Source organism: Mobula birostris, chromosome 9 (genome assembly GCF_030028105.1).
Source record: "Mobula birostris isolate sMobBir1 chromosome 9, sMobBir1.hap1, whole genome shotgun sequence".
In the NCBI taxonomy this organism is placed as follows: Eukaryota; Metazoa; Chordata; class Chondrichthyes; order Myliobatiformes; family Myliobatidae; genus Mobula; species Mobula birostris.
In genome coordinates this window covers 54,097,791-54,122,871 of record NC_092378.1, presented here as the reverse complement: position 1 = coordinate 54,122,871, position 25,081 = coordinate 54,097,791, and the positions used below count along the sequence as shown (strand labels likewise).

Genomic DNA, 25,081 nt, shown 5'->3' with positions numbered 1-25,081 from the left:
TGGCTTTAATGTTCTTCTTAGTAATTGGGCATGCAAAACTTCAGCTCTCCACTCATAATGGAAAAGTTATCATTACTTTTTTAAGACTTACATTTCATGCCTGTTTATAAAAACCCAAAATGCTATAAACCTTCTGTTATTATGTTTATTTTGTTATTCCTCTCTATGGCTTGTGGCGCATCGGACAGCAACCTTCCCATTTCTGTAGCATTTTATCTGTTTTTATGAGGCCAAGTTGCTAGTTTGACGCTCAACCAAGCATGGATGGAAAGCGTACAAGCAGCCAGCCCAATTCAAACCCAGGACCGCTCGCCTCAGAGTCTGGTGCTGATGTCACTACACCACCGGCCGGCATTGGCCTTTTGCAACACATACAAAAAGCTGGGCGAGCTCAGCGGTCAGGCAGCATCTATGCAGGGGAATAATCAGTCAACTGGTTATTTCCCTCCAAAGGTGCTTCCTGACTGCCAAGTTCCTCCAGCATTTTTGTGTGTGTTGCTCAAGATTTCCAGCATCTGCAGAATCTCTTGCATGAACCACTGACCTTTGTTTTTGTTCAGTCACAGTCAGTGTTTTACTTCCGTCCATTCTTTAGTGCCTCCCCCCAGCCCCAACTTATTTTTACTCCTGAGATGTTTATTTCACACTTCCATTCTGTTAAATTTTTAATCGGCCGTTACCCTCCTCACTGTACTCCAGCAACCGTGTTGTTTTTCAAACCTGCGCTCTCGGCCAATCACAAACAAAAGCAGGCCAGTGTGTGCTATTTAGACAGAGAATAAAAAATGGGGATGCTATTGTTGTGGGGCACATTCCTTTCCTAATTTGCGTGGCATCCTTTTACAATGACTCTATTTCCTGCTTCGTGCTGCTACGTTTCCTCTAATGCCATCAACATCAATTCTCTAATTGGCTTCACATTAGACATGTCGGGTGCCATCAGATATCAAAACAGACCTAAAAAAACATGGTTACCTTCATGAACTTCCTCTCATACGGCAAATTCTATAAGTTGGTGCAGGACCTTGCACTTACTCCTAGGTTTGAACTCCTTTCAAGAGAAGCATGTTGTATTTGTCTGGGAAATGTTGGGGCGTTGAAAGGTAGAGTGTGTGTCTAAAGTATGTTGCAGGCAATATATTTCAGATCACACCACCATGCAGACAAACAATTCCCATTCCTCCGCTGTCAATCACCCTGAAACCATCAGCTTTATTGTCACCAAAATTAAATAGAAATAAAGGCTTAGACTACTTAAGGTGCAAAGGGACTTGTAAGTCCTTGTGCAGGATTCCCAAAAGGTTAATTTGGAGGTGAGGAAGCCAAATGTGAGTTTAGCATTCATTTTGAGAGGACCAGAATATAAAAGCAAGGATGTAACGTTGAGGCTTTATAAAGCACTGGTGAGGCCTCATTTGGGAGTATTGTGAGCAGTTTTGGGCCCCTTATCTAAGAAAGGATGTGCTGACATCAGACAGGGTTCAAAGGAGGTTCATGAAAATTATTCCATATGAAGAGCTCTGGGCCTGTACTTACTGGAATTCTGGAGAATGAGGGGAGACCTCATTGAAACCTATCGAATGTTGAAAGGCCTCGACAGAATGGATCTGGAGAGGGTATTTCCTATGGTGGGGGAGTCTATGACCAGAGGACACAGCCTCAGAATAGGACATCCCTTTAAAACAGAGATGAGGAGGAATTTCTTTAGCCAGAGAGTGGTGAATCTGTGGAATTTGTTGCCACAGGCAGCTATGGAGGCCAAGCCATTGGGTATAGTTAAGGCACAGGTTGATAAGATTCCTGATTAGTCAAGGCATGAAGGATATGGGGAGAAGGCAGGAGAATGGAGATGAGAGGGAAAATGGATCAGCCATGATGAAATGACGGAGCAGACCCGATGGGCCAAAGGGCCTAATTTTGCTTCTATATCTTATGGTCTCATAGATAAGTTTCCCTCTTATCAACCTTTATCACATCTCCCCTTGCAGTCAATCCCTGGACTCTCTCAAAAGCCTTGCCATCCTTCCCGAGTTCAAAGTAAATTTATAAACCAGGTATGTATATGTTATCATATACTACCCTGAGATTTACTTTCTTGCAGGCATTCACAGTGGAACAAAGAAATAAAAGCACTAGAATCAATGACAAAGTACACACAAAGACTGACAAACAACCAACGTGCAAGATCCTGAAATTAATGCGGAACCATGGCGGTAGCTGAACTAGCATGTACCTCCACTTTCTCATTAATGAAGCCAAGGATCCGGGAAGCTTTGATTAGGGAAATGAAAACCAGCTCTCTCACATTTCTGTGCAGTGACATGGCAAGTGTTGTATCTTTGCAACTGTTTCAAACCGTGACCTTGACTGTACTTCCATTTCCTGCACTTTGCCTTCACCCCTTCTCAACCCCTCAGAACAACTCTCTGTCTGTTCTTGCTGCTGCCTGCCATCGTCAGCCTCCTCAATCAACACCCCCCCCCCAACTCCTCCGATGTAGTATCACCAACATATCACCCCTTGCTGATTCCAGGGGGGCTATTATTTCAGGGGTGTCCACCTAACTATTTCATTATATACAGAAGTTTATTCAAATGATTACAATATCACTATAGCTATTGTACACCATTTGGAACTTCATAAAACACACCTTTTATAGCTTTGATCTAAAATACGGTTATCACTGTCTACAACACACTCGAGCCCTTGACGGGCCCACTGTTGTCCCCATGGATGCTGTGTGCTCCGTCTGCAGAGACACATAGATATGGACGTAACCCTGAAAGAGGGGTCGGCAGTTGGTTTGGGCAGTACTCTCGACCATCTGCTGCCTGGACCCATGAGTGGCCAGTTTCACCAAGCCCAGCAGCAAACCTACCAGGAGATCCACACCCGCCCGCCCCCCCTCCCCACCGAGTGATCTACCCCCCATTCCGCACCGGCTGACCACTGATCATGAGCATGGGACTGAAATGTAGTTAATAACTGAGGAGCAGCCCCTTCATATACTCAAATAGAAGCTGCAACCCCTCATTCTCTGTGATACGTGGTACACTGTCTCCTCCCGGCCACAAAAGTGACTGGTGAATGAGGAACTGACTCAAATTGTAGCTTGGTACTGCTCTATGCAACACTTTCCACTCTAGGTCCCCAATGTAAAGACCAAAAGACACAAGAGCAGAATTCAGGTCATCAAGTATGCTCCACCATATGGTCATGGTTGATTTATTATTCCTTTCAATCCCATTCTCTTGCCTTCTTTCTATAACCTCTGATAACCTTACTAAACAAGAACCTCTGCTTTAAGTATACCCAATGACTTGGCCTCCACAGCCATCTGTGCCAATGAATTCTACCCTCTTAAAGAAATTCCTCATCTCTGTTCTAAAGGGAAATCCTTCTATTCTGAGGCCATGTCCTCTGGTCCTAGACTCCCCCACTATAGGAAACATCCGCTCCACATCCACCCTATCTAGGCCTTCCAATATTTGGTTGGTTGCAATGATATCTCCCCTCATTCTTCTAAACTTCAGCAAGTACAGGCCCAGAGCCATCAAATACTCAAGGGGGGGGGGGGGGAAGAGAAGGACTTCTGTATAAAAAAAAGACCTCCATTACAGACCTCACTCACTGCTGGACACACGGATGCCCACTGCTTCCTGCACAACCCTTTGCTTCCTCCCCTAGGTGACTGCTGCTGATGCTGTGCTATTTACCCATGGAGGGATGGGTAAGTTCAAATCACTGTTTGTGTGGCAAGGCACTGTCTCACCTCCACTCTAATCACTGCCCTTGTATTTTTTTTTACAAAAATACCTTTATTACAAATTGCATTCTACAATACCTTAAAATATAAACAAAAAGACAAAACTCAAACCAAATTAAATTAAAATATCCCCAGCCCTTTCAAGGATGGCATTTATCCCTTGTGGCACCCAATGGTCTCGGAACATCTCCAAGGTTCCCATGGACATTGCACGTTCCCTCTCCAGAGTTACCCAGGAACGGGCACAACATGAAACATCGCCAGGCACTCCGTTCCGGTGAAACCCTCAGCTTCTGTGAGTCCTAGAAGCGATCTTTGCCAACCACAGAAGTCTACTAGGAAATTCTCATCCCTCCTTACTGGATAACCACATATAAAATATTGTGGAGCTAAAATGCAACCAGAAGGCAGAGAACAGTCTCCTCCAGCCCACTGAGTGACAGATCTGTGAGCAAACTAATGAGTTTGTTACAGGACTTCCCTCTACGCAAGAGTCTCTACATCAGGCTCCCGATGTATATGGGAAGGACACCCGTAAAGGGACTTCCATTGGGGTCCCCCTCGCTCCCAGTTGGAAAAACCGACCGCCACACTGTGTCAGCACAGTGGGCCCCTTGTCCTCCTCTACTGTTCCAACAAAGCTTAGCCTGTGAGGTTGAGAAACAACAAGCATCCCTCCTTCTGAGTGGACACAGTGCAGCCTTCCAGACTTGACACTGTTCCACAATCATGGGTACAGGTCCACCCCAGGTTACGAAGGCCCAACTTTTGTACAGCCTGTACATAAAATAGATGGTTTTTGAGTCCAGCAGGATGGATTTGCCAGCTGCCACAGGGATCCTCTGTCAGGTGGGAACTCAGTTCACTGTCGCATTTCCAACTCGTGAACCATCCAAACAGTTTACAGGGACAGCACCATGTAACAGCCTCGGGAGGACCTGCGGGACAGTTAACACAGCAGTTAACGCATTGCTTTGCAGCGCCGGTGATTGGGGTTCAATTCCAGCTGCTGTCCATAAGGAGTTTGCACATTTTTCCCACGACTGTGTGGGTTTCCTCCAGATGCTCTGGTTTCCTCCCATGTTCCAAAGCCGTAGGTTAATTGGTCACATGGGTGTAATTGGACGGCGCAGGATCATTGGGCCAGAATGAATTTGATGATGTAAAATAAAAATAAATAAGAACTGCCATCACTATTTCAGAAAATCCATTCCTTCCTGTGGTAATTTCACTTAATTACCTTGCAGGCCGACTTTTTCTTCTAACTCTTACCCTATTATCATTTTCCACATAGCCCTGTTGTCCCTAGTTATCCAGATTCTCCCAGCTTCCACTCTACGCTGCCGCTCTGTCCACTCCACCATAACCCCTCTCAGATATTCCCTTTCATCCTGTTCTCCCTCCCCCTTTCTCTGTCTCTTCACACTTGTTTTACCTCTAACCTTTTCCCGGTTCTGATGACAGATCAACCAGAACATCAATTCCACTTTTCTCTTCATAGACACTGCTCCACCTGAGTACTTCCAACATCCCCACCTTTGAGAAAATGTTTCTCATTTTCCTACCAAAATACATATTTTCCATAATTTCTGCCTTCGATTACAACTAGCCATAATTCATAATTCATTAAAGTATATGTATGCTATCATATACTACCTTGAGATTCATTTCCTTGGAGGTATTTATTGGAAATCCATAATTTCTACTTTAGATTACGGCTAGTATGCATTAATCCACTTCATTACAGTCCTCTGTTTAGTCTCATATACACAGAAACAGGCCCTTCAGCATACTGAGTTTATGCTGACCTTCATTCTAACCATGAGGGGCACAGAATGGGTAAATGCACTTCCATGGCTGGGGAATCACAAATTACAGGGCAGAGGTTTAAGGTGAAGAGTGAAAAAATTTAAGAGGAATCTGAGGGGCAAATCATATACACAAGAGATTCTCCAGAGCAACACACACAAAGTGCTGGACGAACTCAGCAGGTCAAGCAGCATCTATAGAAATGAATAAAGAGTTGACCTTTCCAGCTGACACCCTTCTTCAGTACTGGAAAAGAAGGGAGAAGACACCAGAATAAAAAGGTAGGGAGAAGGGAAGGAGGACTATCTAGAAGGTGATAGATGAAGCCAGGAGAGTGACATTTTTACACTACGGGCAGAACGTAAATGGAACGAGTTGCCAGAGGCGGTGACAGAGGTGGGTGCAATAATGACTTTTGGAAGACAGCTGCATGGGTATATGAAGAGGAAAATTTGAAAAGGTTATAGGCCAAATGGAATTAGCTTGGATAGGTATCTTGGTCAGCATAGACCAGTTGGGCCAAAGGCCTGTTTCCATGCTCTAAGACTCCACATTAATCCCACTATATTCTCCCCACATTGCCATCAACAACTTCCCAATTCCACCACTCAACCACACACCAGAGATAATTTAGTGGCCAATTAACCTCCTCCCTTATGTCTGTAACTGTCCTCCATGTTTCCAATTTTGCACACTCTCCAAGGTTTAAAAACCCAGCTCAGGTACCCTGGTAACCATAAAAAAAAATCATAAAGAGCAGGGTTTCTGAGGAAGAACCCTTGGCAAACGTCCCCAGCTAGTCTGAAATGCAGTAGTTCAACTTTCCTCTGATTTCAGTCCCAGAAGCAATGTGGAATCCATATGGTCACTGCTCCACTGACCCATAGGCTCCTTTCAACCTGAAGACATAGGAGCAGAATTAGGCCATTCAGCCCATTGAGTATGGTCCACCATTCCACCATGGCTTACTTATTATCCCACTCAACCCTATTCTCCTGATTTCTCCACATAACCTTTGATGACCTTGCTAATCAAGAACCTATCAACATCCATTTAAAATACATCCAGTGACTTAACTTCCACAGACATCTATGGCAATGAATACCACAGATTCACCACCTTCTGCTAACAAAACTCCTCATCACTGTTATAAAGGGACATCTAGTATTCTGAAGCTGTGCCCTCCAGTCCGAGACTCTCCCACTATAGGAAACATCCTCTCCACATCCACTCTATCTCGGGCTTCAATATTCAATAGGGCTTGTTGAGATTCCACCCCCCCACCCCCACATTCTTCAAAACTCCAGAGAGTACAAATCCAGAGCCATCAGTCACTTCTCATACGTTACCCCTTTCATTCCTGGGATCATTCTCGTGACCCTCTCCAATGTCAGCATTTTTTTTAAGGGGCGCAAAACTGCTCACAATACAGGTCGACCTTCTATAATCCAGCACCATTGAGACCTGAGGAGTGCCAGATTAGTGAAAATGCCGAATTACAGAAGGATCACATTAAGCAATAGCTAACTGCCTCATCATACCTTTAAAATAACAAAGGATTCAAAGGTTCATTTAATGTCAGAGAAATGTATACAACATACATCCTGAAATGCTTTTTCTTCGCAACCATCTACAAAAACAGAGGAGTGCCCCAAAGAATGAACAACAGTTAAATGTTAGAACCCCAAAGCTCCCCCCCCACTCCCCCCCTCCCATGCATAAGCGGTAGCAAACAACAATCCCCCTTCCCCACCGGCAAAAAATAAAGCGCACCCACTACCAGCACTCAAGCGTGAGCTAAGCGATAGCAAAGACACAGACTTGCAGTTACCCCAAAGACTACATTGCACTCGCAATTACTAAGGGAATCCTTGTTAGTTGCTTTTCCTTCACTTAGTAATATACTTAAATTCAGCGGGTCACCACGTCTGATCTGAGGTTGTAGGCAGAAGAGAACGGAGTGCCAGCTGGGCGACCCCGGAGGGTAGTGTGCGAATGCCAGCAAGCATGCGAGAAGGCAGACTGACCCAGCGTGCGCTAGTGGGTGAGACGGGCAGGTGCCGGGCGGACACACCTCACGCAAATGATATTAATAAATGCAGGAAAACAAGCAAGAATCGCCTGTCTGCGCTTACAAGAGCACACCAACATGTGAACAGATCTAGCGCAACCAAAACAATGCGCAGCAGATTGGTACGGTGGCCCGGAAAATTTGAAATTACAGTTGCACGAAAAATTTGAAATCAGTGCGGATTATCGAAGGAACCGGATTACAGGTAGTTGGATTAGTGAAGGTCGACCTGTACTCCAAGTGTGGTCTGACCAATGCATTATAAAGCCAAATATCTGGTACTCTGTCAAATACCTTGACAATAAAGCCAATCCCTCCAAGGCCACGTTATTTCTTAACCTCCTCACTCAAATAAATCAGGCATGATTGAATGGCAAAGCAAATTTGATGGGCTGAAATGGTCTAATTCTGCTCTTGGGTCTTACAGTCAGACTCCAGCTCACTTCCTTATTCATGCTTTCAAATGCCCCTCCTGGGTTTGTCTACACTCCAAGCTCCCTTGGGTATTCCACAGCCCTTCTACCTGTTAAAGAACATTTCTTATTGTCCAGCAGACCGTGGCACTGTAAACTGTGGACCCTGGTTTGCTTCAGGAGCACCACAGCCCAGCAAGCTCCCTCTACTAACTGCCAGCATCCCTGACCCATCAATTAGGCAGCCATTGAGACGACAGCAGATGATGCCAAGAGTATTTTTATGACCAGGCTGATTACAGCCATTTCACGCTCTCTCGCCCCGAGTCAGACTGAGGCATCACTCAGACCCAGATCGTTAAAAGTCCCAGTGCAGGGCAGTGCATTAGAAGCAGTCGCCAACGCTGTGTGCAGCACTCTCGGACTGTCTGTACGAACACCACTGCACTCTGCCTGCCAGCCACCTACAGAGCCAACCATCACCAGCAGGACGCAAGAAGATGGCAATCATCTCCATCCTAAATCTACTCTCGTGTCCCCAGGATACGTCCTCTACTTCTAGTTTCACTTACCAGAGGAAACAACTTCCCTGCCTCTCTCTTATCTATCCATTTCATAATGTTATGTGTTCTTCATTTTTCCCCTCTCATTTTTCTAAATTCCAGTAAGGTCCCAGGTGACTCAACCTCTTCTCTTACACTAACCCTATCCTCTCTAGACTCAGCCTGGTGAACCTCCTCTGCACTCCTCTGCATCTCCAAAACCAGTATAACTTCCCTCACGTAACTGCAAGCAGTACTCCAGGCATCTAATATACGTTTATATTGTAAGCATTATATAATTATATGTATACTATGTATGTATACTATATATAGTATTCTGTTGGTTACTATATATAGTAACAAACATAATATTATATATTATAGTTGGGGCAGTTAATATGTAGAACTGAAAGAGCAGGGAGTTCTTGGGTCAGGCTGGGAGGGGAGGAGATGGTGGGATAGAGAAGCCAGGCTAGATTACAGGGGGAAACAACAGGGCCTTGCCCATGTTTGGATCACCTGAAGCACTACTACTATCCCAGGGACGAGGCCCAAGAAGGGCACCTCACCCTGGAGGGGAGCCAGCTGAGATTCGGCCACAGCGGGCCCAATGGCTTTGAATCAGGAGGAAGTGGAGGCCTGGATTATCCTGGGTTTAGAAGGTAAAATGCGCCTTAAAAATGAAAGGACGAGAGAGGAAGTGGTTCGGGTGGAAGCTGCAGTATCCACAGCTCCACACGATGTGTATTGGGCATGGGCAGTTTTGTGTGGCTCCCACTTTCCAAAAGAGTGGAGGCATCAGAAATCTCAAAAGAGGGAGCTGGAACTCTGGAACCCACTGACTGAATAATATAATGATAGGATTATATATCAGTGTGAGGCACTTGCTAACAGAGAGAAAGAACAAACTGGTAAAAGTTTAGAATTGGGAGAGGTACAGGAAAGAGATAGAACAGGGACCCATAACAGACCAAGATCTGTATAGATGTCTCCTTTCTCACTCACCATCCATCAGGCTCAGTGACTTTCAGGGGCAAACAGGGTGAGGAACCACATGTTTCCCTCACCACTCCCTTCCCAAAACCAGGCTTCACACAAAGGCCAGGAGGACTTTGGGACCACAGGTTACAGATTTCCACCTCAGCCACAATTCTCTGGCTCGGTGGGAAAACATTTGGATGCAGTCAGAGCCTAAGGCAGACCCAGCCTTCCCTCACTCTCTGTCTCCTGTGATGGATTGAAACCATCAGCGTAAGTCACTGGGGCAGCAACTGCACAGCCGTCCTCTGCTCATAACACAGGTAAAAACAAACTGCGATCTACAGCACAGACCATACCATGGCCAGTCCAACAGCTCTGTGGCCAGTGGAATTAGACCAACAGTAAAGATTTGCTGATTTAATCACATCAAAGGCTCCGGACAGCTCACAGGCCAGTTACTCTGAACACAACATTCCCCTCAGACAGCTCACAGATCCTAGGCCCCACTCTCCTCTGGGAGAGAATGGAATGAATCAGATGCCTCCTTCCAGAGTCAGCAGGAAAGCATTTACAAAAACACACAACCGAGGCACAGGCCCAACAGCAGAATTTCAGCTAAATCTGGCTCGGATGTCTCCCTCAAAATCGAGTCTGATGCTCCCTCAAAATCGGACTCCCAACACACACACACAGCAGACGATTCATCTCAACCACAGGATACAGAGAGAGGCAGGAGAGTCTGCATGGACGAATTGAGCAGAGGGGCCTGTTTCTGTACCGTATAGTTCTGGCGCCGGTACTGTCCGCAGACAGCAGCCAAGGAACAACTCACAGCCTCTGGCTGCCAGCCTAGGACAGGCTGCAGACCCTCCCTACGCTCGGTGGCCCAGCGGCAGATGCCCGCAGCCCCTCACCCAGGACTCCACTCAGGTAGGAGCCCTCGCCAACCTACCCGGGCACGGGCACTGGCTCTGTCCAAGGGCTGCCTGGAACCACAGTTCCTGTCCGGGAGGCTCGCTTGCTGTTGGGCACTCTGGCCATCGTGCACACACACCACTCACTCTCAAGTCTCTCAGTGTGTGTGCACAACTTATTGCACACTCGGTGCACAACAGCGCAAACACGTGCAGCGCGCACGGTGCACACTCTCTCAGAGCACACGCACCCTCACAGACTCACTGACTGCGGGCACAATCAGTACACACTCACTCACAATAGGCACCCTCCCGCAGGGCGCAGACACCGAGCACACTCGGAGCACCTGGCGCACACTCACCGCCCCTGTCCCCCTGTCCCCCTGTCCCCGGCACCCAGGTACTCACCCTCCGCCCTTTCGCTCGGCGGACCATCCGTCCTGTCGCGATTTGGGGGCCGTGAGAAGCCGGCGGCCTGTCAGGAACCTCCCGCTCACGACATTAACCAGCCGGCCGGGCTTCCCTCCCTTCCCTCCCCGCTCTCTCGGCGCCTCCCACCGTACGGCCGCAAGGTCAGGGGAAGGAGGCCCATCCGGCCCCGCCCCTGGGTCCGCTCCCCTCTGCCGGCCGCCACCATCCCGCTCCCTCATCCCGAGTGTGTCTGTGTGGACGTGAGGGAGGGCGCGTATGTTTGCATGTTCAAGCATCGGTGTGTATGTGTTGTGTGTCTGGTGGGGGGAGGATGATCAAAAATATGCTTGGTAGTGCGTGTGCCTGATAGTTTATCTGTGATGGTGCGTATCAGATATTTTGTGAGATAGTTTACATTTTGCGCCTGATATTTTGTATGTGATAGTGTGTGTCTGATATGTTGTTTGTGTGATGTGTGTAGCTGATATTTTGTGTGTGCAATAGCGTGTGTGATATTTTACATACGTGATATTTTGTGGGATAGTGTGTGTCTGATATTTTGTGTGTTAGTGTGCAATATTTTGTGTGGTTTGATGTGTCTCAAATTTGTGTGATAGTTATGTGCATAATAATGTGTTGATATGTGTCTGATAATTTGTGTGAGTGTTGCTGTGATAGGGTATGTGTAGTAGTTTGTATTGGTGTGTTGCTGTGTGTGAAATTTTGTGTGTGTGTGTTGGTGTGTGTGATAATTTGTGTGTGTTAATGGTTTGTGTGATGGTGTGAGTGATAGGTTTAGTGTGTGCATGCATGAGGGAATGTGTGATATATGTGCTAATATGTGTACATTTTGTGTGCATGTATGTTAATCTGTGCCTCTTCTTATTTGTGTTTAAGTACCCGAGTGTGAGCATGTGTATGACTGTTGAATACGGTGTTCATGATTGAGTGTGTCTATTTGTAAATCAATCCATAGTATCATAAAGATGTACACCACAGAATGAACCATTCATCCCTATATGTCCAGGCTAGCAAATTAAATTCGACCTCCCCATTCCCAGTTTTTGGTGCATTGCATTATCTGGTCATTTGGACACTTTAATTGCAGTGATGGTGTCTGATTGCCTTCCCATCCAGTCTTGTCCATCCAAACTCATTCAGTGAAAGCAAATTCCCCATTGCCTCTCTAACTTATCTCCCTATTAACTACAACCTCCCCAGTTACAGTCTCCTCTCTCTCTTAGACATAAACTTCACCTTTCTTATCCATTTATAATTAAATACATATTAATTATTAATACATATTTATTAATCTAATTTCCTCATAAGAAAAGAGCCCAGTTCTGTAAATTATCAATGTCCTGGTAATTTTCCCGTGTTCCCTCTACAGCCATCTTCGGCTGGTGACCAGAGGTGTGCCCAGTGCTCTGGCTGTAGCCACCCCTCTGTTGTGCACACATTCAATGTGGTCTAGTATGTCACCTCTGCCAATAAAGACTAGTATCCTATGTGTCCTGGTGGCCACCTTGTCCATCTATTCTGCTGCCAGCAGGGGTTTTGGACATGTTGCTCTACAATTCTTGGGATTGGTCCCTTGTGTTTCATGTTTCTCTTCCCTGAAGGCATCCCCTCACCTCGACTGATCAAATTCCATTTGTCCCCAACATCCCTGGTTTAACCAGTCTATAAATCTCTCCTCCCAGCTCAATAAACACACTCATTCTGACATGTCTGCCCACGGCTTCCTTTACTGCCACACTGAGGCCACGCTCAGGCTGAAGGAGCAACACCTTATGTTCCACCTGAGTAGCCACGGACATCAATTTCTCCAACTCCTGGTAATTACTACTCTGCCCTCCCTCCTTCCCCCTTTGTCCATTCCCCATTCTGATTCTCCACTCATCTCTTCTCTCCTCACCTGCCCATCACCTCCCTCTGGTTCCTCACATCCTTCCTTTTCTTCCACAACCCAGTCTCCTCTCCTGTCAGATTCCTTCTTCTTCAGCCCGTTACTTCTTCCACTTACCCCCTCCCAGCTTCTCACTTCATCTCCCCCCCCACCCACATGCACCTCACCTAGTATCATCTTATCACCTTGTACTTCTTGCCCTCCATCCACTTTCTCATTTTGGTTTCTTCTCCCTTGCTTTCCAGTCCTGATGAAGGCTCCCGACTGTAACTCGGACTGCTGGTGATGAAACATAACAACTCCTGAGAAGTGACCTGGATCCGCTCAAATTTTTACCTACCAGCACAGCGTGTCCACAGCAGATGTCATCTCACTGGCTCTTCACTCAGCCCTGGGGCATCTGGACAGCACAGCTGCATCATCAGGATGCTCTTTATCAACTACAGCTCAGCATTCAATGCTATCATCCCCTTAAAACTCAACAATAAGCTTCAAGCCCTTGACCTCAAGATCTCCTTGTGCAATTGGATCCTTGATTTCCTCATTTGCAGATCCCAGTTCAGTTCAGATTGGCAAATACATCTTCTCCGCAATCTCCATCAGCACAGGTGCACCACAAGGCTGTGTGCTTAGCTCTCTGCTCTATTCACTTTAAACTTATGACAGTGAGGTTAAGCACAGCTCCAGTGCCATATTTAAGTTTGCTGACGACACCATTGGCATTGACCGAATCAAAGGCGGTGATGAATCAGTATATGGGGAGATTGAAAATCTTCCTGAGTTGTGCTACTACAACAACTTCTCACTCAATGTCAGCAACACCAAGGAGCTGATTATTGACTTCAGGAGGAGGAAATCGTAAGTCCATGAGCCAGTCCTCATCAGGGGATCAGAGGTGGAAAGGGTCAGCAACTAAGTCATCATTTCAGAGGATCTGTCCTGAGCTCAACATGTAAGTACAATTACAAAGAAAGCACAGCATCGCCTCTATTTCCTTAGAAGTTTGTGAAGATTCAACATGATATCTAAAACTTTTACAAACTTCTATAGATGTGTGGTGGAGAGTATTGACTGGTTGCATTATGGTCTGGTATGAAAACACCAATGCCCATGAACAGAAAATCCTACAAACAGTATGGATACTGTTGTGTATTTAAGATTTCAGTAACATTTGAGTAATATTGTAAATATATTGTTTGATTAAGCTTTCTTTGTTTACATAATTGATTACAGGTTATAAGTAAGATGTACACACGTGGCATAAGACATTACACAATCACGTCATATGTGAGTGCCTCACTAAGGTAAAATGAAGTAGACACACTTTCTAGGGCTCCAGTGTTTTTCCTTTGATTAGCTTCTGGAATTACAAAACATAACAGTGGTGATGAGGTAGCTTTAAAATGAACCGGAGACAACTACCTACCTGTTGAAGTGTGGCACATTTTTCTTCAAAGGGAGAAAAAAGTGTTTGAGTTTTTATAAAGCACAGCACAGTTTTATCTTTGGAAGGGGATAAAAGGTGAGTACCAAATGATAATCAAATAATTAAATAAAAAGCAGAAATGGCTGGATACATCGGAAAGATTGATACATTTGATTGCACAACAGGTAACTGAGGAATGTATACTGAATGAACTGAGTGATATTTTAAAGCAAATTGAATAGCCAATGAAAACGAATGCTAGTTTGCTTAGAAGTTTAACTGCTCCAAACAAACCAGCCAAAATGAACTTTGTTGATATGTTAAACATAATGTCGTAACCTTTAGAACCCAAATCATTGTTTATTACAAAACGCTTTAGGTTTAATAAGCAGAATCAAAAGGTAGGGGCGTCCATTTCAACTAACGTGGCTGAACTAAAGAAATTATCCTAGCATTGTCAGTCCAGTAATGGACTTAATGATGCACTGAGAGGTTGTTTAGTTAGTTGCATCTTACAAGCAAACATTCAAAAACGGCTCCTAACTGAAGTACAACTCACATATAAAAGAGCAGTTGAAATTGCTGTATCAATGGAAAGAGCAGCCAGAGATGCCCATCCTCACCACATTCTACAGAGGTTGTATTGAGAGTATCCTGAGCAGCTGCATTACTGCCTGGTTCGGAAATTGCACCATCTTGGATCACAAGACCCTGCAGCGGATAGTGAAGTCAGCTGAAGGGATCATAGGGGTCTCTCTTCCCGCCATTACAGACATTTACATCACACACTGTATCCGCAAAGCTAATACCATTGTGAAGGACCCGACGCACCCCTCATACAAACTCTTCTCCCTCCTGCCATTCGGGCTCTCACGACCAGATTGTGCAACAGTTTCTTCCCCCAAGCCATTAGACTCCTCAATTCCCAGAGTCTAGTCTGACACCAACCTACCTACACGCACGCACACACACACACACACACACACTCAAATGAACACCACTCCACTCCCTTTGCAATTTTTGCTCATTTCTTTCTCAATTCCTGCTAAAACATTGTTCACGTTGTTTACATTTACATTTACATCATTTATTATTATATTGTAATTTGTCCTTTACTGTGCCTATTGTCTTGTTTACTAATTATTGTACTGTCTTGCACTGTTTTGTGCGCTTTATGTAGTCCCATGTAGGTCTGAAGTCTAATGTAGTTTTGTGTTGTTTCAGGTAGTTTAGTGTAGTTTTGTGTTGTTTCATGTAGCACCATGGTCCTGGAGGAACATTGTCTCGTTTTTATTGTGTACTGTACCAGCAGTTAAGGTTGAAGTGACAATAGAAGCGATTTGACTTGACTTTAGTCAGCAATGAAAGTGAATGTGAACAAAATTGAAATGTCTGAATAGAAACCTGCCTGGCTGAACAAATTGTGTTACTGTTGTGGCAGGGGCTCACATACACCAGACAAACGTAGATTTAAAAGAGAGACTTGCAAAAAAATGCAACAAAGTAGGACACATATAAAGCATGACTGGTGAACAAAAATAGGAGAGAGAAAAAAATAAAAAGTCAAGTTGCAGTTTCAAAAAGAGCACTATTCTATATGCTGTTGATGAAAAATCTGTAATGATGAGAGTGACTCAGGATCGGATAGCCTTAAGAATTACACTGTAAAAACTAACAATAGTCAAGTAATATGGCCTATACCAGATGTGAATGACAAATTAATGAAAATAGAATTGGACACTGATTTGACTGTTTGTCATTCCACAAAATAAGTTTGAACAGCAGACACTGAACTGAAGCTTGCAGATATCCAATAAAGAACTTATACTGGAAAAGAGATAACTCCTGTGGGAATGACATTTGTAATAGTGAAATACAACAACCAACAAGCCACATTGGTTTGTATGTGGTGAAAACAGAAGGGCCAGCACTGAGCAAACTACAACTTCACTGGAGATCCATTTATCATTTGCATGCCACATCCCCTGCAATAGCAAACACGAGGAAAACTGCAGATGCTGGAAATTCAAGCAACACACATCAAAGTTGCTGGTGAACGCAGCAGACCAGGCAGCATCTCTAGGAAGAGGTACGGTCAACGTTTCGGGCCGAGACCCTTCGTCAGGACAAACTGAAAGAAGAGCTAGTAAGAGATTTGAAAGTGGGAAGGGGAGGGGGAGATCCAAAATGATAGGAGAAGACAGGAGGGGGAGGGATGGAGCCAAGAGCTGGACAGTTGATTGGCAAAAGGGATATGAGAGGATCATGGGACAGGAGGCCTAGGGAGAAAGAAAAGAGGGGGGGAACCCAGAGGATGGGCAAGGGGTGTAGTGAGAGGGACAGAGGGAGAAAAAGGAGAGAGAGAAAAAGAATCTGTGTATATAAATAAATAACGGATGTTGTACAAGTGGGAGGTGGGGCATTAACGGAAGTTTGAGAAGTCAATGTTCATGCCATCAGGTTGGAGGCTACCCAGACGGAATATAAGGTGTTGTTCCTCCAACCTGAGTGTGGCTTCATCTTTACAGTAGAGGAGGCCGTGGATAGACATATCAGAATGGGAATGGAATTTGGAATTAAAATGTGTGGCCACTGGGACCCTGCAAGAGAGTCAACTGAAAGCAAATTAAGAAAGGTACTGCATGATGCCACAGCAGTGTTTAGGGATAGCATTGGAAAAAATAAACATTTCAAGGGTAAAATAGTGATGAATGAAAATGCCACACCCAAGTTTTATAAAGCCCATCCAGTTCCTTATACCATCCATGATAAAGTAGCCGGTGAGTTAGGTCACATGGAGGCCGAAGGGATTCTTTCCAAGGTTCCAAGAAGCCCATAAACAACACTAGTGGTCCCAGAAGTCAAGAAAGATGGATCTGTCAGGATCTGTGATGATCTTAAGGTCACTGTTAATCGAATACTGAAAGTAGATCAATTTGCTCAGCACAGGATAGAGGATATCTTTGCAAACCTTCCCGGAGGAAAACACTTCAGCAAAGTGAGGCCACCAACAGTTGGAGATGGAAGAAGAGTCCAAAGTGTTTCTCATGATAAACACTCACAAAGGACTTTATCACGATAATAGGTTTATTTTTGAAGTTGCATCTGTACCTGCACTCTGGCAGAAAGCTATAGATCAAGCGCTGCAAGGCTGCTCAGGCACTCAGTGTTACCTAGATGACACCATTGTTACCGGTGAGGATGACAAGGAACACCTCCAAAATCTCAAGACAGTGTTAGGAAGATTAGAAGATTATGGGCTCAGAGCATGATGCAACATCTGCGAATTCTTTAAACCAAACATCACTTACTGTGGTCAAACCATTGACACACAATAATTACACAAGTGTGCTGAGAAAATTCATTCAGTGGTGGATGCCTCAAGGCCAAAGGATGTGTCACAGTTGCAAACCATTTTAGGTTTTGTCCATTACTATAACAGGTTCTTGCCAAACATGGCCACTGTGCTCCACCCCTTGAACTCATTATTTCAGATCAGAAAGAAATGACAATGGAGAAAGCAGTATGAGGTGGCTTTCCAAAGGAAATCATGATGTCAGACACTGTACTCATACATTATAATTCACATCATCCAGTGAAGCTTGCCTTATGGTATAGGTGCAGTCATGTCACATGTTATGAGTGATGGAAGTGAACACCCCATAGCCTTTGCATCATGTTCCTTTATTGCTGCAGGGAAAAATTATGCACAGATTGACAGAGAGACTTTGAGTCTCATTTGGCATCTAAAACGCTTCAACCAGTACTTGTATGGGAGAGAGTTTACTCTTGTTACTAATCATCAACCACTAGTGTCCATTTTCAATCCACAGACAGGTGTTCACCAACAGCAGCAAGATGAATGCAGAGATTGGCTCTCTTCCTTGGAGGACACAGTTACAAGATCAAATTCAAAAGGACAACTAATCATGAAAATACTGATGGATTGTCCCATTTATCCTTTGAAAAGGAAATAACTGAAACATTTACTAATTTCCTCTTGACGTATTCTCCCTAATGCAAATCAGAAGTCTCCCTATTACAGCTGAGATGAGCCAAAGAGAAACCCACACTGTCTCATGTCTACATAGCAACCTGAAATGGCTGGAACGTGCAGCAGAAATTCCAGTTTCTCCTTTTGACCAACACCGGGATGAACTTGCCCTTGATGGAAGTTGCCTTAGGTGGGGATTGAGAGTTGTTGTGCCATCCAAGCTGAGAGCTGAAATGTTGGGGGAGCTACATGCTGGTCATCCAGGAGAGGTCAAAATGAAAGCATTAGCACAAAGCTTTGTCTGGTGGCCTGGGATAGATCAGCAGATCAAGCAGCTTACTATACACTGTTTGGGATGCCAACACCTCCAGAAGAAGGTGATTGGAGGTTTCAGAACCTCTGCTGTTCCAGAGTCAACTCCTACAACTGGAGGAGCCCCAGAACCTGAGGTGGTTTCACAGCCACAAGTCTCATCTGCCAAACAGAATAAGCCCCCTTGTCAGGAAGGACATTATCCCACGAGACTAAGAAATCCTCCACAGTGCTGCCTTTTTGAGGTGTCACTCCTGGAAGACGTCCTGGATCCTACAGAGGCTAGTGCCTATGATGGAACTGACTAGGTTTACAACTCCCTACAGCTTATTTCAATCATGTGCAGTAGCTCCACCCCTCCCCCTCCAATACCAGGTAATGTTGCAGCCAGTTAGAATGCTCAGTAGCATCAACAAAAATCTTAATCGTGATGTTTACATTAAAGTCCAATTTTAAAAATTGCACAAAATGTAAGAGGCTGCAGAGAAGCATTTGGCATTTAGCACTCAGTCATCCATATTCATTCTCACCATTCTCACACTTCCTAATAGGAAGCCTCTTCCCCATGGTCTGCATCATCTTAAAGGACAGCAATGTTTAAGAAGGCATTTAAATAGGCACATGAACAGGCAGAGGGTGGAGGGATACAGTCCACGGGTAGGTAGGAGGGGTTAGTTGAAATGGGCATTGTGGTTAGCACAGTCATGATGGGCTGAATGGCCTGTTCCTTTGCTGTACTCTTCCATGTTCTCTCTTTCACTTTCACTATTGTGATTTCCTCTCCATCAATCCTCAATTCAACCCCTATTGCCTCACTTGTTGATCAGTGTCCATATTTCCATAATCAATACTGCCTCCAAGCTTTCACCTTTTACTCCTCGTCCATCGCAGCCGAGTTCAAGTTTATTGTCATTCAACCATATACTTGTGTACAGCCAAATGAAACAATATTCCTCTCGACCAAGGTGCGTAATACAGTACATATAACTCACACAAAACATATTAAGTAATATCACAAGTAAATTAATAACTAATAAAATACATTCCAGTAGATTTACATTTAGCATAAGGTGCATTTATGACATAAGTTAAAAAGTAAACAGTGTAACACTACCAGTGCTTCATACGTGATGAGACCTGGGTGGTGGCAGAGAGTTCTGTAGTCTCATGGCCTGGGGAAACAAGTTTTTCTCCATCCTCGCAGTCATTGTTCTAATGCTGCAGTACCTCTTGCCTGATGGTGGAGGGTTTGTGGGGGGGGGGCGTCAAAGAGATTGTTGGATGGATGGGAGGGATCATTGACAATGCCAAGGGCCTTGTGTATGCAGCGCTCCTGTTAAATATCTCTGACAGGTGGAAGGAAGACCCTGATGATCCTCTCAGCAGTCTTCGCAATCCTTTGTAGGGTCTTGCAGTCAGATGCCTTGCAATTCCCATACCACATGGCGATGTGGCTGGTCAGGACACTCTTAGTGGTGCTCCTGTAAAAATTGGTTAGAATGGTAGGGCAGGAGCCTCGCTTGCCACAATCTCCTCGGGAAGTGGAGACACTGCTGGGCTTTCTTGACTAAAGTGGTGTTGAGGGACCAGGTGACATCGCCCATTGCGTGTACTCCCAGAAACTTGGTGCTCCTAACTCACTCCATAGAAGAGCCGTTTCTGTGCAGTGAGCACTGGTCATCCTCCATCTTCCTGAAAACTACAATCATCCCTTTAGTCTTGTCCATGTTGAGACTCAAGTTGTTGTGCTCACACCATTCTACAAACTGCTCTATCTCCTCTCTGTACCCTGGCTCATCATCACTGTTGATAAGGTTAGCAAATTGATCATTTGTTTTGAGCAGGATCTAGCAATACAGCAAGGCCTCTGTAGTAACTGCTATGTCAGCCTGTATGTTTTCAGTTCATTGTGTTTATTCTCCAGGCTTCTTAGAGTAAAGTAGGCACCATCTGCAAACTTCTCTTCGCTTCCTTCCATCTTTGTTTCCTTTTGCCTTTCAAACTTGTTTTGCCAGGTTCCGAGACCATTTAGATTAGGATAGATTACTCAACCAAGTTTCAACAGGATTGAGAAAGGCTTCAGAGGGTTGTGGACTTAGCCACCTCCATCAGGGGCACAAGCCTCCCCATCATCTCAGAATCTTCCAAAGTTGGTGCCTCAAGAAGGCAGCATTCATCATTAAGGACCTTCATCCTCCAAGGTATGTGCTCTTCTCATTATTCCAATGAGGGAGGATGGACAGGAGCATAAAAACCCACATTCAATGTTTTAGGAGCAGCTTCTTCCCCTCACCTATCAGATTTCTGAATGGCCCATGAACACTACCTCACTAGTCGGCTTTTGCATTATTTATTTATTTTTATTGTAACTTTTGTGATTTTTTTATGCCCTGCACTATACTGCTGCCACAAAACAACAATTTTCATGATTAATTCAGTGACAATAAACCTGATTCTGATTATGAAAATGTGGTGTTCCCATTCTCCCTGCCAAGATATAGTTTAGTCGATCCATCAAACCTTCCTGCAGACGTAAGTGTTTTTGGGTGTTGTGGTTTGAGATCCCTGCCTCTGCTTTTTTTAATCAAAATAAACTTTATTCATAAAAAATACTTATAAGAATCACTTTCTCATTCTTTACATTCATACTCAATGCTTTCCATATTGTTCTATACATTAATAGAACTATTGTCACTCATGTGGCCCCCTGGGGTGGTAGGTACACTGCTACAGCCCAGTCCCTCCCTCTCCAGTAGCAAAAGAACCCTACACTGTAGCCCTTGAGGGGCTGCATCCCTCAGCACATACTCCTGCAGCCTGGAATCTGCCAGTCAGTTGCATTCCTCCATGGACAGCTCGACGTCCAGGTAGACCGGTAACTTTCGGGCAATTCAAAGGCCATCTTTCACTGAGTTGATGATCTGCCAGCACCACTTGATGTCCGTCTTCGTGTGTCTTGCTGGGGACAGTCCGTACGTCAGACAGTCCTTTTGTCACGCAGCTGCTTGGAATGAACCACAACACAGGCCCTTGCATCTCTCTCCACACCCTCTTCTGAAACCCACAGTCTTCAAAGAGGTGTGCTAATGTCTCCCCCCCATGACAGTTATCCACGGGCGACACACAGTGGGAGTGGTGCTCGGGCCAAGAGGGCCCCTCTCACTGTTAGCCTAGCAAGGTCCATGCCCCTGGTCACCACACTGCCACCCAGTCAGAACATTCCACAGCCAGAACCTGCAGAGCACAGAGAACTTACCTGTCTTGGGAGCCATCTTTTGGTAAAGGCAAGCAGTAATGACGCAGTTCACATTCACCATAAAGTGTGGAGTAATCTTTGCTCAACTGAGGAAGAGGGTGAAGAGTTAGGAAAGGAGCAATAGGGTGGAAGGAGGCAAAGATGAGGTTATTTGAATGAGAGTGCACGTGGCGTATGGAATTTAATTCAGACAAATGAGAAGTGATAAGCCTCAGCAGAAAGAATCAGGGGAGATGATACAGATAAAATGGTGGTTTGAAACAAAGTGCAGGCCAGAGGGAGCTGTGACTGAATCTTTGAAGGCTGAGAAGGCACATGGATTTACCGAATAACAACCAAAAGTGTACAAGTGGATGAGGTTTTGCTGACCCTGTATCGAAACTGCTAAAACGTTTGTTTCAGGTGTGGTCCGCACCCATTAGGGAGGTTGTGAAAATGCCAAGGAGAGTCCAGCGTGGGTTCAGGGATGAGGGGCAAGTTCTGAGCACGGATTAGAGGGTTTGGGATTGTCATTCTTGCACCCAGGATGGCAGAAAGTCCTCATCAATCTGGAAAGGGTAGAGAGGGGATACGAAGTAGAGGGCACAGGCTAAACATGGCAGAGATGTGGATTCAGCAGGATTCTTTTTTCAGTGTGGGGACTGTATAATCCGTATCTGAGGGTCGTGGAGACGAGTAGTTACTTGAAGATAGAGATACCCGGGGGAGATGGCATGACTACATTGTTTGACTCCAAGCAGGCACAGAGCTGATGGAATCCTCTGCTGTAGGTTTATGGCTTTAGTTTCCCTGGTATTCTGTATGTGAGCGTGTGTGCTTGTACTTAGATGTGTCCACCACCATGTATGCACGTGTATGCTTGTGTGTTATACATGTGTTTGAACATGTAGCATCAGAATTGAACTGTACAGCATTTTGTGCTTTTTGTATGCATTTGGCATGTGATTTCTGATGTCGGCTTGTACATACGTGTAATGTGTAGTTCAGGTCATGTGTGGTGTACATGCTCAAATTAGCATTTTTGTGTTGTGTATAGCTTGTGTGTGTGTGTGTGTGTGTGTGTGTGTGTGTGTGTGTGTGCGCGCGCGACAGCTCTTAAAGAACAGAAACTAATTGAGAAAATAGCCGCAAAACATGAGGAAATCTGCAGATGCTGGAATTTCAAGCAACACACATCAAAGTTGCTGGTGAACGCGGCAGGCCAGGCAGCATCTCTAGGAAGAGGTACAGTCGACGTTTTGGGCCGAGACCCTTCGTCAGGACTAACTGAAAGAAGAGATAGTCAGAGATTTGAAAGTGGGAGGGGCAGGAGGAGATCCGAAATGATAGGAGAAGACAGGAGGGGGAGGGATGGAGTTAAGAAAATAGCCGGGATTCCCTTCATTTATTTGGGACACTCTGCCACTTAATTGGGACAGGAGACTGTTGGCAAACAGTTTCTAACTAGCCCCAGTCATTACATTACAGCGTGCTTAAAGTGAACAGTTTTTAAATAGCGTCACTTGCATGTGTTTAAGTTCAAAGAGGTATGATTTTTGTCACTGATAGTTGGTGAGAAATAAACAGTAAGACAATTCAGAACTGTTTTGCTCAATCATTCAGGCTTGGAGATGCAAGGAATAGACAGGAGTGAAAATGCAACGATTTCACTACTTCAACAATTTAGGAACTACGAAGAATTTGAAAGTAACAACAATTATCTTGAATGTTATAATGAAAACGAAGATTTGGAGGATGCAATCGTCAAAAGCATTGTATGAAGTCAGTTCATTATCTGCTCTAGGTGTCTGTGCTGATTTTGTTCATTTACAGTCAAATCAAAAGAGCACGGCAGCATACACTGGATGAATTCCTCCATTGATAATTACTAGGAGCTAATACACAGTTTTATAGTGCTGTAGCAGGAGTGGTGGTGTTCTAATTTGTTCTGAATTTCATTTAAATACAAAATTTGTTACTCAGTTAAATGGTAGTTTGACTTTCTTAATATCTTCCTAGCTGTTTCCATGAAACTTCAGTAAGTTGGGTATGCTGCTTAATTGGGCCAAAATGTGCTGGTCCCGATGTGTCCCGATTAACCAGAATTACTATACAGGGGCAGTGTGATAGCATGGCAGTTAGCACTTCACTCTATAGCACTAGCAATCGGGTTCAGTTCCTACCAATGTCTTAAGGAGTTTGCACATTGTCCCTGTTTGCTCTCACATTCCAAAGACGCAATATAGAATACATTGGTGTTGTTCCTTTCCGCACATTGGGTGACAACCTTGCCTTCCTTTAGCATTTTTATCTGTTTTTTCACAAGGTCGAGTTGCTACCTCAACGTTCAACCCAGCACTGATGGAAAGCATGCAGGGATCTGGCTGGATTCGAACCCAGGACCACACACCTCAAAGTCCGGTGCGAATGCCACTACACCACCGGCCCGCTTAAAAGCAGGTAAGTTAGTAGGTTAATAAGTCACATGGGTGTAAATTGGGTAGTGTGGGCTTGTTGGGTCTGAAGGGGCATTAAAACATACAGTGAGTCAATGACCAACTTGGTTCTGAGGATGTGCTGGTGCAATCTGCAAGTGTTGCCATGCTTCCAGTGCCAACATAGCATGGCAACACTTACTAACCCATTCATCTTTGGAATGTATATGGGAGGAAACCGGAGCACGTGGGGGAAACCTGTGTGGTCACAGGCAGAGCCGTACAAACTCCTTACCGACAGCAGTGGGAATTAAATCCCGATCGCTGTTGTTATAAAGCATTACGCTAACCACTACGCTACTGTGCCGTCCTGCGTGTGTAATGTATGTGCAGGGAGGGTGAGTGTGCCAGTGTAGTGTTTATGCAGTGAGAATATGCACAAGTATGACATAGTGTTTGTGTGCGGTGTATGCATGTACAATGCAATACAGGTGCATGTGTGTGTTTGTCTGCCTCCTGCCTTCAATGCACCTCACAGTCATGCTCATCAAACCAATCCTGGTTTTCTGTGACAGGGCATAGAATGTCTTCACAGGCATCAGGTATAATAGACCAGGGCCGTCTATAGGCCAAGGATAAACTGTGCTTCCAGAAGGTTGATGTGGATAGTTTCTGTGTTTGGTGGGAGAGGGGGTTTACTGTCCAGGGAAAGCTGCCTTATCAGCCTTCCAGAGTTTCTTTATTGATTTTCTGGGACCAAAGCTTCTATTGATGCTGATACTCTGGGGGGCAGGGTGATGGACATTTTGAAGGGAACTAAGTTAGACCAGCAATCGTCAGTACCTGTCACGGTAAAGATCTGG

The 25,081-nt window shown here is 44.9% G+C and overlaps 1 protein-coding gene and 1 long non-coding RNA gene across 14 annotated transcripts in view; one reads left to right on the top strand and one right to left on the bottom strand.

Annotated features, from left to right (window-relative positions):
- LOC140202766 (protein-methionine sulfoxide oxidase mical3a-like) overlaps window positions 1–11,116 on the bottom strand; it is a 311,216-nt gene extending 300,100 nt beyond the window's left edge. For 10 of the 12 annotated variants that reach the window (XM_072268078.1, XM_072268077.1, XM_072268082.1 and 7 more), the window contains exon 1: window positions 10,905–11,116. The gene's annotated coding sequence lies outside the window, so the exon portion shown is untranslated. The remainder of the gene's footprint in view (window positions 1–10,904) is intronic. The other 2 variants (XM_072268087.1, XM_072268088.1) reach the window with 1 other exon arrangement.
- Window positions 11,117–11,133: 17 nt separating this feature from the next.
- On the top strand, window positions 11,134–24,237 carry LOC140202768 (uncharacterized). Of its 2 annotated transcripts, XR_011887184.1 has the most exons (4): window positions 11,134–11,290; window positions 12,611–12,745; window positions 13,062–13,768; window positions 24,110–24,237. It is a non-coding gene; the product is annotated as an uncharacterized lncRNA (long non-coding RNA). The 2 variants fall into 2 exon arrangements; XR_011887183.1 differs by lacking the exon at window positions 24,110–24,237 and having other exon boundaries at window positions 13,062–14,835.
- The last annotated feature ends 844 nt before the right edge of the window (window positions 24,238–25,081 follow it).